Source organism: Mastacembelus armatus, chromosome 11 (assembly GCF_900324485.2).
Source record: "Mastacembelus armatus chromosome 11, fMasArm1.2, whole genome shotgun sequence".
Lineage (NCBI taxonomy): Eukaryota > Metazoa > Chordata > Actinopteri > Synbranchiformes > Mastacembelidae > Mastacembelus > Mastacembelus armatus.
Genome location: NC_046643.1, coordinates 8,944,403 through 8,961,626, shown reverse-complemented (window position 1 = coordinate 8,961,626; position 17,224 = coordinate 8,944,403).

Below are 17,224 nucleotides of genomic sequence, written 5' to 3'. Positions count from 1 at the left end.
ATACTTATAACAGCATTACCCATGTTTTTCTTATTCTGTGTGTTTTTTTTTCTTACATTGTGAAACAGAACAATAACATTAGTACCAAACTCACGAGTCTGCTGAACTACTTAGAGGATGAGATTGTCAGATAGGGATTTCCTTTTGGAGAGGTCTGTCAGCTATTAGCTGCTGGAAACCTTGCGGCTCTACACATTGTATTTTATAGCTGCTATTACAGGAACTCATTTCTGGTTTTACAGTTCTAGTGTTCAGGCACTTGAAGTTCTATTCTTCACATAGCCAGCAGAGGCTGCTATGTACATAACTTTCCTCAGCTGTAGGCAGCTTTATTCCCCAGTATGCAGCTTAAGTCATGAAGATTTCGCATTTTTTTGGCCAACGATGGATATTGAGGGGGAAATACATTCCTTTATTTGTGGGAGTAGAGGTTAGAGCTGCCAGAAAACATAAAGAACATTTTAAGATTATGAATATGGAAACAGCAGACAGTTTGCAGCAGTAGATGCCAATTTGTGGACCCTAGCTTTGATTTGGCTTGAGATTAGACAGACAATGACAACATGCATTCTTTGTGCTGTATAATCCCAAGGAAGATGTATTAGGATGGAATTTCTTAGTATTGTTTACTGTCTTAAGCCTCTGTCCACTTTTGTCTGGCATAGTGCTCATTTAGAAGGATAAAGACAGGAAAGTGGAAGCACCGCGACGGCCGTCAGCATGCAATAAACTCAGCAGACCATTTGGCAAGCTGACAGCACATTACGTCCACATATCGATGCACCCAGTAGGCCTGTGATGTGGATGTTGGATGGAAAGAGGGGCAGGAAATAGTTTCTGTGCAGAAGCTCAATGTAAATGACTTGGCAGAATTAGAGTCATGTACCTGAGGGATGCTGAACAGCTGGGTTTGTGTACTTGTGAAAAACCTGTATCACTCTGCCATATGCTCACAAGAATGTAACTTGATCAAGGTGTACACAGTATGCATATACTGTACATAGAAGCCAAAGTGAGGATGCATTTATTACTACTGCTCTAATCACAAACAGGTGGTAATGTCCACTAGAATAACCCTGTTGATGCACAGTTAGGCCATTTTCTGTTTCCCACTGCCTAAAGTTCGGCCAGTGTGTCTAGTGAGAGTTTTGTGTTGATTGTTTCCACAAACTAACGCTCCATTATGACTTCACTCCTCATAACCTGTGCATCTGCGATTTCTATTCCCTTTTGCAATACTGCAGATGTTGTTGCAGAATGAAAACACAGGGAGTAAATATAAATAGAAATTAGAAAGAAACAAGTTGTTGCTGAGGCACTTAAGACTTTTCCCAAGCCCTGGGGAATTGCTTTAAAAATGCTATTTTTATCTGTTTACTTTCTGTCTTGAGTAGTTATTTAAAGCACAAATGTGTACATGTACTATGGGAGATGGACATTTCCTATCAGACATGCTCATTTCTTCATTGTTGTAATTATTGATATTATTTATTGCAACTGACTGTTCTTTTTACAAAACTTTATTAAGACAGAGCTGGAAAACAAGTAGCAAATGTTACAGGCATGACACAATGTGAACCGATCTGCTTTAAGCCAGCTAAACATTTCCATGTGGCCTTTATAGGAAGCAAATGGTGAGAGGCACGCTGTGACAGTAAAGCTCAGCACACAGCCTGGTATTGACCTCTCCTTATTGAATACCGCATCCCTCTCTTCTACCTTCACTTCATCCATTTCTACTCAAAGTTTTACCAATTTATTTTCCTCAGCCCTTTTTCTGTTTTCTTAGTAATGTTTTGCTGATGTGTTCGAGGTAAGCCAGAAGTCAGTAAATCACAGAAGGGATGTGGATTAGTCAACCTTGTGGGAATGTCCTATGTCTTATGGGAAATGTGCTGTCTGTCAGGTGATGTAAGGGCTGACTGAGGATGCAGTTGCCTAGGATTTCCAGAAGTTTCCGGAGTGTGTGTTTTGAGTCTGGTCAGCACAAACAGTGCAGATGTCAGCGGCATAATGTGGTGAATCAGAAAACAAGTGTGTTCATGTTGTTTTTTTTTTTTTTTGTTTTGTTTTTTTTTTTTTTAACTCTGCCAGACAGTCTGAACTATGTTCCCAAGCAATGAAGCTCTGGGAAGATGGAGTTGATTTAGTTTGCGTGTCACTGGTACACACCTGAGAATATGCTCCCATGAACAGGAGCCTTGTTATTACATAATTCCCAGGTTGTGGCCTTGTTTGTTCGAAATTCAACCTGCTGTACTGAGTGAAAGTGTGATGTTTTGCTGGGATTCATGTGCATAAACACCTCAATAAATAAACCTGGATGTGGTTGTGAAGCGAAATTATGAGTTGATTTGGTGTTCAGTCACAGCATGTACCCGCTAAAATCTGCCTCAGCATCTGCAAGCCATTTTGAATATGAATCATCTCCCAATTCCAGTCAAACTGTTGAACACCTCATGTAAATCTAATAACTTATGTATTACTCAGCCATTAAGCGTGTTACTGTATAGTAGAAAGTGAGAGGTTTTTAGGCCTCCCAGAGTTATGTGTGGGTCATCAGGAGTGTTGGCAGGAAGGGGGAAATGAGAAACAAAACAAGTAAAACCTCCATCTTTCAATCCCAAAAGTAAAAGCATCAGATCCAGCAAACTTGTACTGTAAATTCCTGGATCAGCAGTGTCACAAGGGATTCGTGTTAACAATGAAAACATCATTTTAACAGGAAGATGTCACATTGCAATCAGTCCAAAGCTGCGTTCCTTTTCTGTATCAGCAACGACCTGGCTGGTCCCATGAGGGTTTCAGCCGGAGCTCTGGACGCCACCAAGCCATTTAATGCCTTGTTTTTAGTTTTTCCTCCTTCCCTTTCTTTAAGGCTTTTTGGATGGGAGATGCTAAGCTGCCTTCACTCTGCTTCCAATTTCCTCTTGGTCTTTTGTTCTTCTTTTCTTCCAGATCTGATGAAGAGGAGCTTTTAGACGTTTCTGATGATACTGCTTTTACCTATTCCAGATCTTTCTTATTTTTGTGCTTCATTTTCCCACAATACACTCAACCTTTGTCTTGTTTTTCTCCCTCCTTCCTTCCCTTTTTTCTGACCCTGGAGTTTATGTAACTATGGCAGAACTTTCCAGCTTGGAACAGCCTCACTTGAAGATGGAGTAAAGAGAATCAGTGGGAGAGAAAGGAAAAAAAAAAGAGTGTCATTTATAATTTCACACCAGCTAGTACTGAGGGCAAATGGCACCTCACCTTAGACTTCATTATTCCAGGGTCCCCTTGTCCAAATGCACATAAGTAAGCATATATTTAAATCAGTTTCCCAGGCAGTAACAAATACATTAATTCCAATTGAAAAGCAGGAATGTGAAGGTTCTGGTTTGCCCTGGACTATAATCAAACCAGGCTTCCCTCCCAGAGCACTGGGCTGCCTAGAGGCTGCACACCAGCTGCACTGGACGGGATATCACCTCTCACCATTGCAAAGCATGAGCCAATGGTGTGCATGTGTGTGTGTGTGTGTGTGTGTGCGTACGTGCGTGTGCGTGTGTGTGTCACATTAAAATGAAGTGACAAAACACACACCATACAATAATCAGAGCAGAATACTTCTGATGAGGCTCGCCTACTGGCTAGGCCATTTGTCTAACGTGATGTGTGAGGTAATACCACAGCATAAATCTAGATACCAGCTTGGAGGCTTTATGTTGTCAGCAAGCCGTTTATTAATCATCCCCTTCAAGCACCTCTCACACCAGTCAGTGTGATTATAAGGGGCCTGGATGTCCAGTTATAAGGCTAGACACTTCAGGTCTGTGAGTACCACTTTCCATATAAAACACCTCAAGCTGTCACATTGGAAAATGAGACTGATTAGAATCTGAAGGGTGGATGAGGATTTATGGCAATTCCACAATATGGGAGCCACGTGATTGGGCATGATTAGCTAGTGGAAACAAGATTAGCTGTAACTTAATGGCACTTTGAGTAAGATGCTAAAATCAAGGCTCTGTGGTGCTATCTCTGCCTAACTGTAGTCTGTCTATTGTTTTTAATTGCTTGTAACAGATGTAGTTTCCTATACAACCTAAGCTTAGTTGCCATTTCTGCCCTTCCAGGTGTGTAATGTTATAAAACGTAAGAACCTTATGCTTTATGCTCTGCTATGTGTTGTAAGCTGCTCTGAAGTTTGTATGTGCCTGAGAAAGAGCAAGATGTGTACTTGCATATATTTATTGTTCTTTAAATAAATAAATAATAAACATGTAAACATATATTCATGTGTTATAAAATGACAATGTTTCAGCGAAATGTGTAGTTTAATATCCAATATTTTACTTTCTTATACCTTAACTCATGTCATTCAGTAATGTGAGCCACAGTTTTTACAGCCTTCAAAAGATGACGTTTATATCTGTGTGCTTACATACTATACCCTAGAGGATTTATTGCTACACGTGTGTGTGTGTATCTGCTTCACCTGTGTGCCTTCCGGTGTGATTTTCTTACTTGTTCTGTCTGGAGGTGGTGAAACTACATATAGTGGGCCTCATAACGCTCCAATCTTTTTTCAATTAGCTGGCCAGGTTTGGCTCTGTGGTGCTTAGACTTATTGTAAATCTCATGCAGACAAAACACCCACTGGGTGCTGCTCCAAAGGGACAGATAAAGAGAGGAAGAGGGAGGAAGCTGTCAAAAGCTGTGTAGCATTTTGTTGGATGGTTTCCGGGCCTCCAGTGTTGCAGGTCAGTGTCTGGTCCTCTGACTGTCAGCATCCACATCAGTTTTCACCAATGAAAGACCAGACATATGGTTCCCTGCAGGAAAAAATTAAGAAACCAGACAGATTTTGATCTCTGTGGCCAAGGAACAGCCACACACATGGCCACTGACATCCCCACATGCAAATATCAAATCTTTTCTCTTTGGACCGACTGGACCAGGTCCATGCCTTATTTCAACAGACGAGTCTCTCGTTTTAACTGATTGTCACCAAGAGAGATTCTCTTTGTGTTTGTTAGCCTTTCCAGCCACAGTCAAATTGTGGTTTATGTTTCATGGTAAGTATTAACCGATTTTGTTATTAATATCTTGTGAGACCATATAATTATTTCTTATTTTCCCTTCTTTAATTCTATGAAAGTGTTTCTTTGATTCAGAAATGTAACCATAATCAGTTTAAGCAAAATTGTCTTCCAAAAAACATAGGAAAATGAAACATAATAACTGAAAACAATCTGTTTTCAGAAAACCACATTTGGTTTCTTTTGCTCTCGGTATGCAGCATGCACCATGGAGGCATTTCAGTGGACATAAAAGCCAGTGGAGCTGAGTGAATGAAACCTGGATGTCCTCAGAGATGTACTTTGGAAGAGAAAAGCATGACTCAAACTATGAGGGAGCATCCAACATTCACATTTTTTCCTCTTTCTTTTGATCTGTCCTAATCCCTATCTATTGTACCTCTTGGCAGGTGCGTATGAGTGAAGATAGATGATGCTCTGAGAAAAATGAAGACATACATTAGCCAGGATGAAAGTGATGATACCTTCGTTTAAACCGGACATTTATCGGTAACTGCTTCATGACTTTGTAACAAAATCTTCAACGCGTCTTCAACGCGGAACATTCTTACCACAAACAGAGCAACCCACATTTAACCTCTTTAAAAGTATATGTATAGAAACTTTTTAAAGTAAAAATAAATCTGCATTTATGAAAACATAGTATTAGTAAACAAAATTACTAATATGCTAATTACTGTTACACCACATAAACTCTGAATTGTAGCATTGTCATTTTAAGCATGTTAGTAGGCTATTTTTATCTTTTAGTTCCAAACACTGCTATGTCAAAGTGCATAATGTACAAGAAATTCCCATATTAAGGCATTATTTTATGTGTTAAGCAGGTATAAAACTGAATTTCTAATCTGATGTTGTAGTATGTGGGACCAGCTGTACGCACAGTCTGGTTAAAACATTAAATCTACCCTAACACGTATTGCCACAGGCACCAACCATCCCAATACCAACACCTCTACCATGAATGCCCATTCCACTAGGGTGGACCTGGTGTTGGAAGCTTAAAGAGTTCACTGTTCACAGACACAACCCCCCATTTACTTCCAGCTCTGGTACTGCATGGTCTGGTTCAAGTTAACAACATAAAGGAGGGGTCTTAAAAACCTGCCCTGTCACTACTCAACCTCCGAAATATGCCACTGATTTGCAAATGCATACACACTCCTGCCCATGTCTTGCCACACTTTGACAGGTGCTGGGAGAGAGGGTGGGGCCACAGTGTTATGATATTTGTGGTATCATGACATCATCGGTCCAGGTAATTGAGTGCTTTGTCATGCTTTGTTTGGTTTTCCAGAGCTCACCATATTAACAAGAACACCACCACTGGCAAAACATGTCAGTGGAGGATCTAACTGAGAATGGTGCCCAATGATGAGGGTTGGAAAAAAAAAAAAACATAAAGTAATAATAACAGGGTGGGTGAATGAGTTTGGAAGAAATCTGTGCAATTATAACAAGGTGCTGTCAATCACAGCTCAGTGTTCTCTGACCCACCCCACACACCCAAAAACACTAACACTGAGACACAAGGCACCTCTTAACACCTCTGTATTCAAAATACTGTATGATAATTGCATACATATATAAAGTAAAGCCAAACACACACGTAAAAAAAATCACTGGCTCATTTCCTTTAAATGACTGTGCCAGTAACTACAACATCAATCTCATATAGTGGTTGAGTGTTGAAAGCATTTTATATGTTTTAGATTATTTTTCTACTGTGGAGAGAGCTGTTGATTTGTAAACTGTCACAGTGAACATTTGTTTTCTGTTTTATTTATTTGTTGTTGTTATGTATTATTTGATTTCACTAAGTTTGCTTGTTGTCTTCAGATATTTAATTTCATGGCAATGCAGTTTGTTGATGTGATGCTTTGTGCCAAATGCATCGTAACTCTTTTCTCACCTTCTGACAACAATGTGACTTAAAAAAAAAGAAAGAAGAAAATGCACAACAACCCTTTTATCAAGCAAGTTTAGCTTTTGTGCAGATAACAGTAATAGGAAACCAATGGCTGTCTAGAAAATAAAGATTTAATGTGATTTGTAACTAATGGTCTAAAACACATCCCAAACCACTGGTACGTCCTTCCAAGTTTATGAACAGGATTCCTAGAAAGGGTGGAATGTGAAGGAGAAAAAGACTGTTAGAGGAATGAATGTATGAATTGAGGGATGGATGAATGTAACCCAGTGATATTTTCGTGTTATATCAACACTTTACTGCACAGTGAAAACAAGGTAGAAACCGAGACAGTGAGCATGAGCAGTGGTATTTCTGGTTATGATGAAAACCACAAAATGTTTGGAGTCAGTGGTGCAAGGTGTGGACACTTGAATCAGCAGGGAAAGACTGACAGGCGTAGTGGAGGGTTCCATAAAATGTGAGTCATTAGCAACTCTTGAGTTTTTTCCCTAATTTTAAAAAAGGTACACTGAGACTAAAAATAGAAGCAACATGCTTGGAAAACTGTGTCTAACATTTCCATTTTATATTCTAGGCACTTATGTAAACTTCGTGACGTGTTCACAACCAAAATAATGGTGGCGTGATGTGTCCTTGAACACATCACTCCACCTGTAGGTCCACCCACACTGGTGTTGTTATGGTCAAGTACACCTGTAGCACCCACTCAGCAGCTCAAATCAGTCCAAGAAAATGAATTCATTCTATCTATCTATCTATCTATCTATCTATCTATCTATCTATCTATCCATCCATCCATCCATCCATCCATCCATCCATCCATCCATCCATCCATCCATCCATCCATCCATCCATCCATCCATCCATCCATCCATCCATCTATCTATCTATCATATATATCTAGATATATATGATATATATCATATATATATATATATGATATATATATATATATATCATATATATATATATGTATATATATATCATATATAGATAAATAGATAGCTAGATAGATACTTTGTTCATCTCCACTGGAGAAATTAATATATATATATATATACATGCATATATATATATATATATATATGCATGTATAATTTACAGTAAAAATGGATATAATGTAATAATTAAAAGTCAAATGTCTTACATTAATACCATTTCATGTTTGTGGTATAGTAGCTTGCTTGCATTAGTAAATTTACTATAAACCTGCAGATATCCACATGTTGGATGTTGGATGGTAACAGTGTTTCCTGTCTGATGTTTCCATTTCAGGGCACCAGAGACTGAGGTGGGAACAGTGCTGATGCCTGGTACAGCTGACAGATGAGATCACTTTAGGAAGAGAAAGTGTGATGCACTCGCTTGACCTGTCAGCTGGGTGTAGGAAATGTGAATCGTCACCTGGAGCGATGTTAGTCCAGGTCAGTCTGTCTCAGCCTGTCTGTGTCACTTTGTAACAGTCACTGATCAGTTTTGAGGACTTATAGGCTTTATTCTTAAATATTTGCATAAAAGTTAAATTTAATCAAAACCAATAAAGGAAAATGATTACATTGTTTTTTCAGAAGGCTCCACTCAAAGGTTCGGTAAAAAGCTTGTTGTTATTTAACACAAATCCCCCACAAAGACCAAAACCAGCAATGTAATTTGGGTAGTCACTAGTCTATGTATGTAATGTATGTGAATCCAAGACCTGGTTCAGCTTATGTATCAGTGCTGTAGGTCTTTACTGTTGTCCAAAAACTATAAAAAAAAACAGTGAGTCAGACTGGCCGCGCTGGGTTACTGCTGTGTCCAGGCCTTTTGGTCTAATCTAAATGAGGGTCCTGATTGCAGGTTTTCCTTGACAAGCTTTGGCAGGAACACATTTGTCGCAGAGACTTCTATTATCCTATTATCCAGATAGGGGATAGAGGACAAGCTGTTTTGAAGAAGAGGGTTGTGATTATCCCTGTGTTCTTATAACCTAAGTCACTTTTGAGGTCAAAGCAGAAAAGAGGTTTCATGTTGTGGATGACCTTGGAGTAGTTGGGATTGAGGGATGAAGATATAAAAGATGAGATTAGACAAAACATGATTTGGCATGATTATTTAATAAAGGTGACACATACAGTAGATATGGGTAAAGGATTCAAGGTTTCAAGATTTAGAGGATGGATTTAAGAGTAAAATAGTTGAGGTTTGGCCTGAACCTGTATGTTTGCAAACTCCTATGTCCATGAAGTCATTCCTAAACTTAACCCACTGACTAATTTTCCTCTCCATTTTCATCTTTTACTCGCTCAACTTCTCCTCTGCATCATTTTCATTTCATGGTCTTTTAGAGAGATAATTTGAATTTATTTTAACAACATAAATCTCTTCCACTGGTCTTCAGTAAAGACTAACCACCGCAAACACACTTTCCTTCATAAACCTCTCGATCCTATTTCCCAGACTATTATGCTTGCATATTTCAATCGGCATGGAGTGCAGAGGGGTGGAGGAGGAAGGGCTGAGAGGGAGGTGGGGAAAGGGGAGGAATGAAAAACACAAGGAGGTCAGCGAGAGAGACATTTCTTTTTTTCACACCATGTGTTACTGTAAGATATTCATTTCCTCTGTGATTCCTCTCCCTCCCTCCAGCCCTTTGTTTTTCTTCTCCATCACTGTCAGTGTGCGCTGGCTGAGGTAGTCCAGGTCGCATCGAGTCCACTGGATCTTGTCTCTATCTTGGATCTATTTCTCTAAATTGGTTTCCCAAATTGTGAACTGTGCAGAGTGCAGCTGCGGTAACCCGAGAGCTCTCTGTTGTAGTTCTGAGCCGCCAAAGCCCATTAAAAGTGAACATGTTTGACTTCTGAGCCTGGTTCTGTGATTGAACTAAAGGGACAATCTTATTTATCAAATCTAGATATAGATCTGCTGACTTCATGTGAGATTTCTAGTCAGGTTTGGAATGAGTGTAAGGCAGCAGAAAACAAAACCTGCTAACAGGGCTTTTACTTGCAAGTCAGGGAAATGTTATTAATTTATATCAGTAATTTAAAAATTCTTTAACAATCAGATCAAATAAGAAAAAAAAAACCAACTTCCCTTCATCATCTCCCTCATTCATCTTCTTTTTCCTTCTATTCATTTTTAACCCTTTGTCACCACTGCCTCTCCGGTAGGCCTGTAGTATTTATACTGCGTACTGTAACAATGCTTGACATTCTCACAGCAAAAATCACAAAAACATAATTATGGTTGTACTCCAAATTGCAAAGTATTCTCTGAATATAAGTCATTCCATGTGGAGGTGAAGGTTTCTGAGGCTGGAAGTGTCAGGTGCTTCTGTAGTTCCCATGCACAGTAACCGAAGATCCTCATTAAATGGTGTGTTTTCATTTAAGTCTAATGTAATCTGTTGTCGCTAACTTGTTACATCATGGAAGCCATCGAAATGAGGAACTGGTTGGTTTTGACATCCAGTCTGATCCAAATATGATCCATCTTTGTACCAGATGTACCGTGATCAGCAATTTAGAAGTCATAGAGACACGGTGGTTTAGTCTGCTGACAGGAATGTAATACACAAGGTACCAAACCCCTCTATGATGCTTATGAACTGTTTTTTTTGGGTCATTTATAGTAGTAGTCCTTTTGTGTGGTTGATGGCGCTCATTCCCATACATTATTCATTATTCAGGCTCAATCCGTTAAACTGCTTATTTGTTAAAATGCTTATTTTCTCCGTCTAATTTTAACCTAATTTTCAAGCTGATTTTTAGCCCTTGATACATTGTTTTACATTCGGACCAAAAAGGGGACTTATTCCACAAACTGACAACTTAAAATAAGTGTTTTATGGACTGCATATCTCCCTTCAGCGGGCCCTCTTAGGGATCAGAGAAGTACTGCAGAGGGCCCGCCCTGCACAGTGTCCCCCAGAGAGAGACAAGAGAGGAGAAAAGGGGAAAATGGAGCAAAGAGAAAAGAACAGGATACAGTGATGGAGCGAGCAGAAAGAAAGGGAACACAAGGTAGAGACAGAGGCAAATATTCCTGTATCTGAAAGTGACAGTGAATTCTAATACCCTGCAGTGCTGTAGATCAGACCCTGTACTCTTGCTGTTTTAAAACAATTTGTAAGGGAGGTCATCACATTTTGGACTGAAAGAGTCCCACGCCACGGTGAAATAGAACTGAAGAACTCTGCTAAATTCCTGCCATTGGAATTTGGATTCCTGTGTTTGGAGACATATTCTTTATGTACAAGCTCAGACAGGGGCCCGCACTTGCATTGTTTTATTTTTTTTAGCCAGACATCGGTATGTAACGTAACTGTTGTCAAAAACAGAGGGGTTTAGCAATTTTCAGACTCCACCCCACCAACCGTCATCCATGTATGGCACACACGTTCAGCTTGATTGCATGTACTGTATCTGTGAAAGGAAGCGAGACTGAGAGATTCAGGAAAGAGAATAGTAGGATTCAGGCTCGTCCAGAGGGCCACCTCGACGGCTAGGGTTACCTCTGCTCCCCTCATCCCTCCTGTTTTCCACATGAACAGTAAAACCCTGGCTCTCCCATCCTTTGTGTAATTGTGTGTAACTCTGTGTGCCTATGAGAGAGAGAAGTGGCCAAGGCTGGATCTGCTTGGCCTTGGGAAAACCACAAACTAGAGTGTACCCAGCCTCCAACATGATTCCCAAACGCATAACAGGGATGTCCACTGCACCCTTATAAAACCTGCAACCCACTTTCATCTCCACTCTCTCTTCCATTGTTTCATTGTATGTCCATTTTTTCTTCTCTGCTTTTGCCAAATCTAGCATTCTTTCTTTTCTTTCTTTCTTCTTTTTCAAATGTGCTGACATGTCAGTGGTAATTCATGTTGATAGCGGCCGTTTGCCCAAATATTTCCATTGTAACTTTAACCAGGAAATCGGTGGTAAATCCTTTTAATCGAGCTGTTTGCTGAGGTTGCCACAAAGTCCTGCTTCCCTTGGCTTGTTGGCAGCAACCTGTTTAAACATACGCCCATTTCTCTGTTTAGAGTGGAGTTTTGGATTTAATCTGCCGCAGTCATCACCCCTGATGGGAACAAATAGGCTGAAAGTGCATAAACTGTTATTCAGATACAGAAGTGTATATGTGCAGTGGATCTCCAATGTGATAATGCGTGTGCAGTGTGTATTGTTTGTGCTTGCACTGTGTGCAGTAAAAGCTCAACAAGCCCTAAATGACGATACATCTCATCTGTCCCTACTTTAGAAAATGGCCGTTAGGCTGCTGCCCCTTTCCAGTGGGATGCTCACTAGACGTTATGGTAACAATCATACATCCAAATGACTAATCCATCTTCAAACGTACCCAAATTTTTTTGTCATCATGGAAATGATCATAAACACACAGTTCCGACTACGGGACCATTACAGTTTTCAGCTTGGTTTTTTGGTTTAGGCAGTTTTAAAGCAACTTTTGTTGTCATGGTTACAATAATAAACACATAGTTAAGACTGTGATATGGTCATGGGGTGAAAAGCACATTTCACACAGGAATCAAACACCTGCACCCTGTGGGAAAGTCCTGCACTTTCTGACCCGTTCATCCATCCCAATCTTCTTTCCCACTCCATGTACTATGTCACCTAACGTCCTCCTTTGATCATGTCATAATTACTATGGCCACTATGATCATCTAACAACAACATGTTACTGCTGGTCGTAACGACCTGCTGGCACAAATGACAAATGGACTTGTGTTTTAGCAAGGGGACAATCTGTACGATCTTAGTGTAATCTGTGTTTTCCAAAAAGTATGTTGTTATTTATCTGTACCAAGATCATTCCAAAAAGGACTATGAACCTTTTATAATCTATCATCTGGTTAGTGAGGGTTAGGTTATGTCACAGTTAAATCAATCGTAAGCCCTAGACCGGGGTGTGTAATGTTATGAAAAACACAATGTCTCTATTATACTGTGTGCATTTTATTGCAGCAGTAGACTGTAAGCATGATACCTGTGAAAACTGACAATATGTGTCATTTCAGTTGTGGCTGTGTCAGTATTGATTAACTGGATAAGTGTGCTGATGCACCACCGATGTGAATAACACAAATGGCGTCACACGCACGCGCACACTCACTCACTCACTCACTCACTCACTCACTCACTCACTCACTCACTCACTCACTCACTCACACACACACACACACACACCTCCTTTTTGCTCTCTTCACACATATGATCCCAATTACAGAATTCCTTACTTGCCTCAGTGACTGATGACTGGGATTTTAGAAAGTCAAAACTGTGCCTGCTGATGACACACACAGACACACACAGATACAGTGACACACTAATACAGTAATACTAGTAATTAGGACCATGGAAGGACTTACATGTACTTAAACATCACGTTTGACATAGATCATAACTGACCCACCTATCCATACAACCACACACATGCACAATCTCTTTCACGCACACACAGCGCACTCTGTTCTCATCTGCAGATTGTCCCAGCCCACAGATGTTCTCTCTCAGGGTGATCTCCAGGATTTGCGGAGTGTTTTGAAGCACTGGGCCAATGACGCTCTGCAAAGCCCTGGAGATTTTGGCGGCAAGCTCTAAAAGAGTTTTTTCCCTACCTGCTGAGCCCCTCGGAGATGCTGAGCATGGGATCTGTAAGGGCATAAAAGGGCTTGTGTGTGTATTTATATGCATGAGTGGAATCTTTTCATCTTTTTTATTCATTTGAAATATGTGTATCACAGCATCCCGTGAGCCTTCAAGTCTGCAGATTACATATTTATGTATAGATGTACATATTTGGCAACCTGCTGCTGATACACATACTTTCCATTCCCTAATAGGAGACACTTTACACTGATGTTATTTGCATCTTCTTCCTCCTAATGGCTGATATAATTTGTAGATTCTGCAGCTGAAATGTAAGGGGCCAGAGGGGAATGTTAGCAATAAAAACCAGAAAAACTATTTGTATACAAATCTGCTCCTCAAATGTTTGTTTTGGTCTGCTGCACATTTGGAACGTTTTATTATACTTAAATGTTTTTATGATAGTTTCCTGACCAGTGAGCATGACACAGGGCAGGCTTGTCTTATGTTATAATCTAGAATAGGAACAGGCAGTTTCACTGTTGTTTGTCATCCTTGCCCTCAAGGTAGTGTATGAAAACATTTATCAAGGCCAAATTTACACTGTTACCATTCTGTTTTTTTTTCTGACATCCTGTCTACACATCCAAATGGTTTCACTTTGATAGACACCACACATAAAAAGAATAAAATGATAAGAAAAAACATAAAACGAGTCCAGGCTCAGCACACTGTTGTAAATGTTTCATTTAATGTCATTGGATTCTGTAGGAAAATCTGTGAATGATATTACAATTTATTGAAACAGATTTGTATCACTATTTGGTTGCTATAAAGTTTTTCATACAGTATCTCACAATCCTGACACAACTTTGAGTCATGCTACTGATTGTTTGAGGCCGTACTTTGGTATAGCAGCAGTCAACTTGCTCACGTTCTATGACAGTGTTAACATGTTCACATGTAGCAGCTATAATTTAGTTTGAGTGTGTGAGCAATTTAACATTAGTTAATTGGTAATAAACATAGACCAGCTGAGGCTGAAGGGAATATATTACTTCTATAGGGCCTATTTCAAACCTTAATAGCACTTCAAGGTCCCTGAATGTGGCGAAATACCAAAGCAGATAATATTAATTAAAAGCCAGAAAGTTTTCTCAGAGGTAAAAAAAAAAAGGATATCTTTATATTTTCATGTGCACTCAAAGCAAGGCCATCTCACAACTGAGTGACCAGGGGCATATTCTTGCCCTGAGCCCTCAAGGTTTCGCAACGTTTGTTATGTAACTCTTTCTGATTCAGCAGTGCGAACTGCCTATGAAGAATGTACACAACTAAAAGAGAGCTGGATCTGTACCGAGGTTTCAATATGTTTCCATTTTTGATCCTCAGAACCCACACTGGAAACACACGGCTCCAGCCAAGTCCCTTTTTGAAACAAGCGCATATGAGTGAATGTTACAAACATGTTTTCTTTTTTGTAACATACAGAATGGAAAAGGAAAGAGCAGAGCACTTTAAGGCTTAATGACGGTCTTTAAATAGACCATCTCACAGGAGTGTCAGGCTTTGCTGTCATGAAAACAGCACTGTTGGCCTTCAAAACACCCTTTTCTCCTCTTTTGCTCCATATTAACATAAAAGCAGAAATTATGTCAGATTAATGTTTTTCTAATACCTCAGCCAAGGAGTTTTTTGAGGATTTTGCTTAAAATGTGAAACTAATTGAGCTGATTTCCACATCACGCTTTGAATACAGCCATGTGTTTATAAAACCACTACATCAATAATGATTCAAAGACTGATCACTTGATATATACGAGTCCTATTCTCAGATTCTACCAAATGCCTTTGTTTCTGTGGTTCGAAAATTTTCCACTGAGTCAACACCGAGTGTAACCATCTCTCCAGGCTATGGGGTGTGCGCGCGCCTGTGTGCTTTTAAAGGATGAGGATGGGATTCATTGAGGTTTGAAATAAGAAACAGACTAGTAGAGACTTTTCCAGGGGTGATTATATCTATGGGATAGTGGTGTCCATTCAAATGTGTGTGGGATCTTTGTTAAAGAGGTTTGGTATTTTGGCATAGTCCTGATCAGACTATTTATTTACAAGAACATTACAAGATTATTTTGTATTACTCTATGCCAAGAAAAACAGATAAAGTACCAAGAAGCAGTTCTACAGAAACCATTAAATTATGACTTTCTAAAGTCTGAGAAACTGTTTAATTAGTACGTTAATTGGGACTATGAAACTAAACATTGCATATCTGTTGTCATAATTGTGTCTCTAAGGGTATGAGTTTCTTGGTGTGTCCTTTATTCTGACAGACGCTGGTCGTCACTTCCTGTCAGTTTGTCCACATGATGCTGGTGGTCCTTTTCTGGTGCCTCATTTTTGCTTGGCCGTTCTGGGGAATTTTTTGTTTTCTTTTCCTGCAGACCCTTGTAATAATCTGCATACGCTGTGGCCCCTTGATTGCTTCAAGATGACAATTGTGCCAAATCTCAGTTACCTGTTTATAAGCGATGTATTTAAGACCCCAGAAACAAAAACAGAGCATTTATTGATGAAGATGTGTACCTAACCTGTTCTTACAAACATGAAAGCAACCTTTCTGTTGCCTAATTCACATGGTTTGCTTACACATGGTTTGCTTAAACACTGAAACTGTAAATAATTTCATGTTTTTTGTGCAAATGACAGCTGGATTTCCCAAATAGTTTATGTAAAGTCAGATGCACGCTGACCTTGTGCAATACATAAATGAATGGCCTGTGGTGTGAGTAAATAGGTTTTGTTTAAGCGTGTAAATGCTGTTTGTGCAAGATCGTTCCCCACAGAAAGTCCCTTCTCTCTGAAGTGCTAGATTGTGGCAGTCTTATGTGTTTAATGAACCTGTGTGTTGTTTGTGCACTGTTGTACCAAGATGCCGGTGGCGCAGAACATTTATGGCCCCTCGAATAACCTCTAGCCACACGTTGCCAGATTTCTTGGATCAACACACAACTTTTCCTTTTAGGTTGTTCATGGCATTGAAGTATAATCTGAACCGCATGTCGGAGTCTTGGTTCCATTCACTGCCATCCTTTTTCCTTTTCTTTTTCATTCCAACTTCCTCCCACTCTCTTCCTGACCTTGAGGCTACTTGGGGAAATATTTCCTTTGATTCTTTAATTCTCTAATTAACCAGTGTGTATTAATATATTGCCTGATTGAGGAGAGAATATGGTGCTTATTTCTTTCCCCCTTGAAGTTTACCTTGCCTAGAACACCCCTCTTCATCTCTGATGGCAAGCAAAGACGTGCATGTGAACATGTGCACATGTATGTTGAATTCTCCATCCATCCACTCTATTTGGCACATCTGCATCACAGCTGAATGCTCCTTCAGGCGCCTACACTGTTTGGTTTTCAAAATCTTGTATGTGTATGCATGTGTGTGTTTCTGTGTGCTCTATAAGATAAGATGACTCCGAACAGGGCAAGTGATTTTGAAAAAGAAGATGGATGGATGTCTTTGGCATGCGCATGTGTGCTTCCCCCCCCAACATTTATAATTACAGTGTGTGTGCACATACAGTCTGCATGCATATACTGTATGTAGA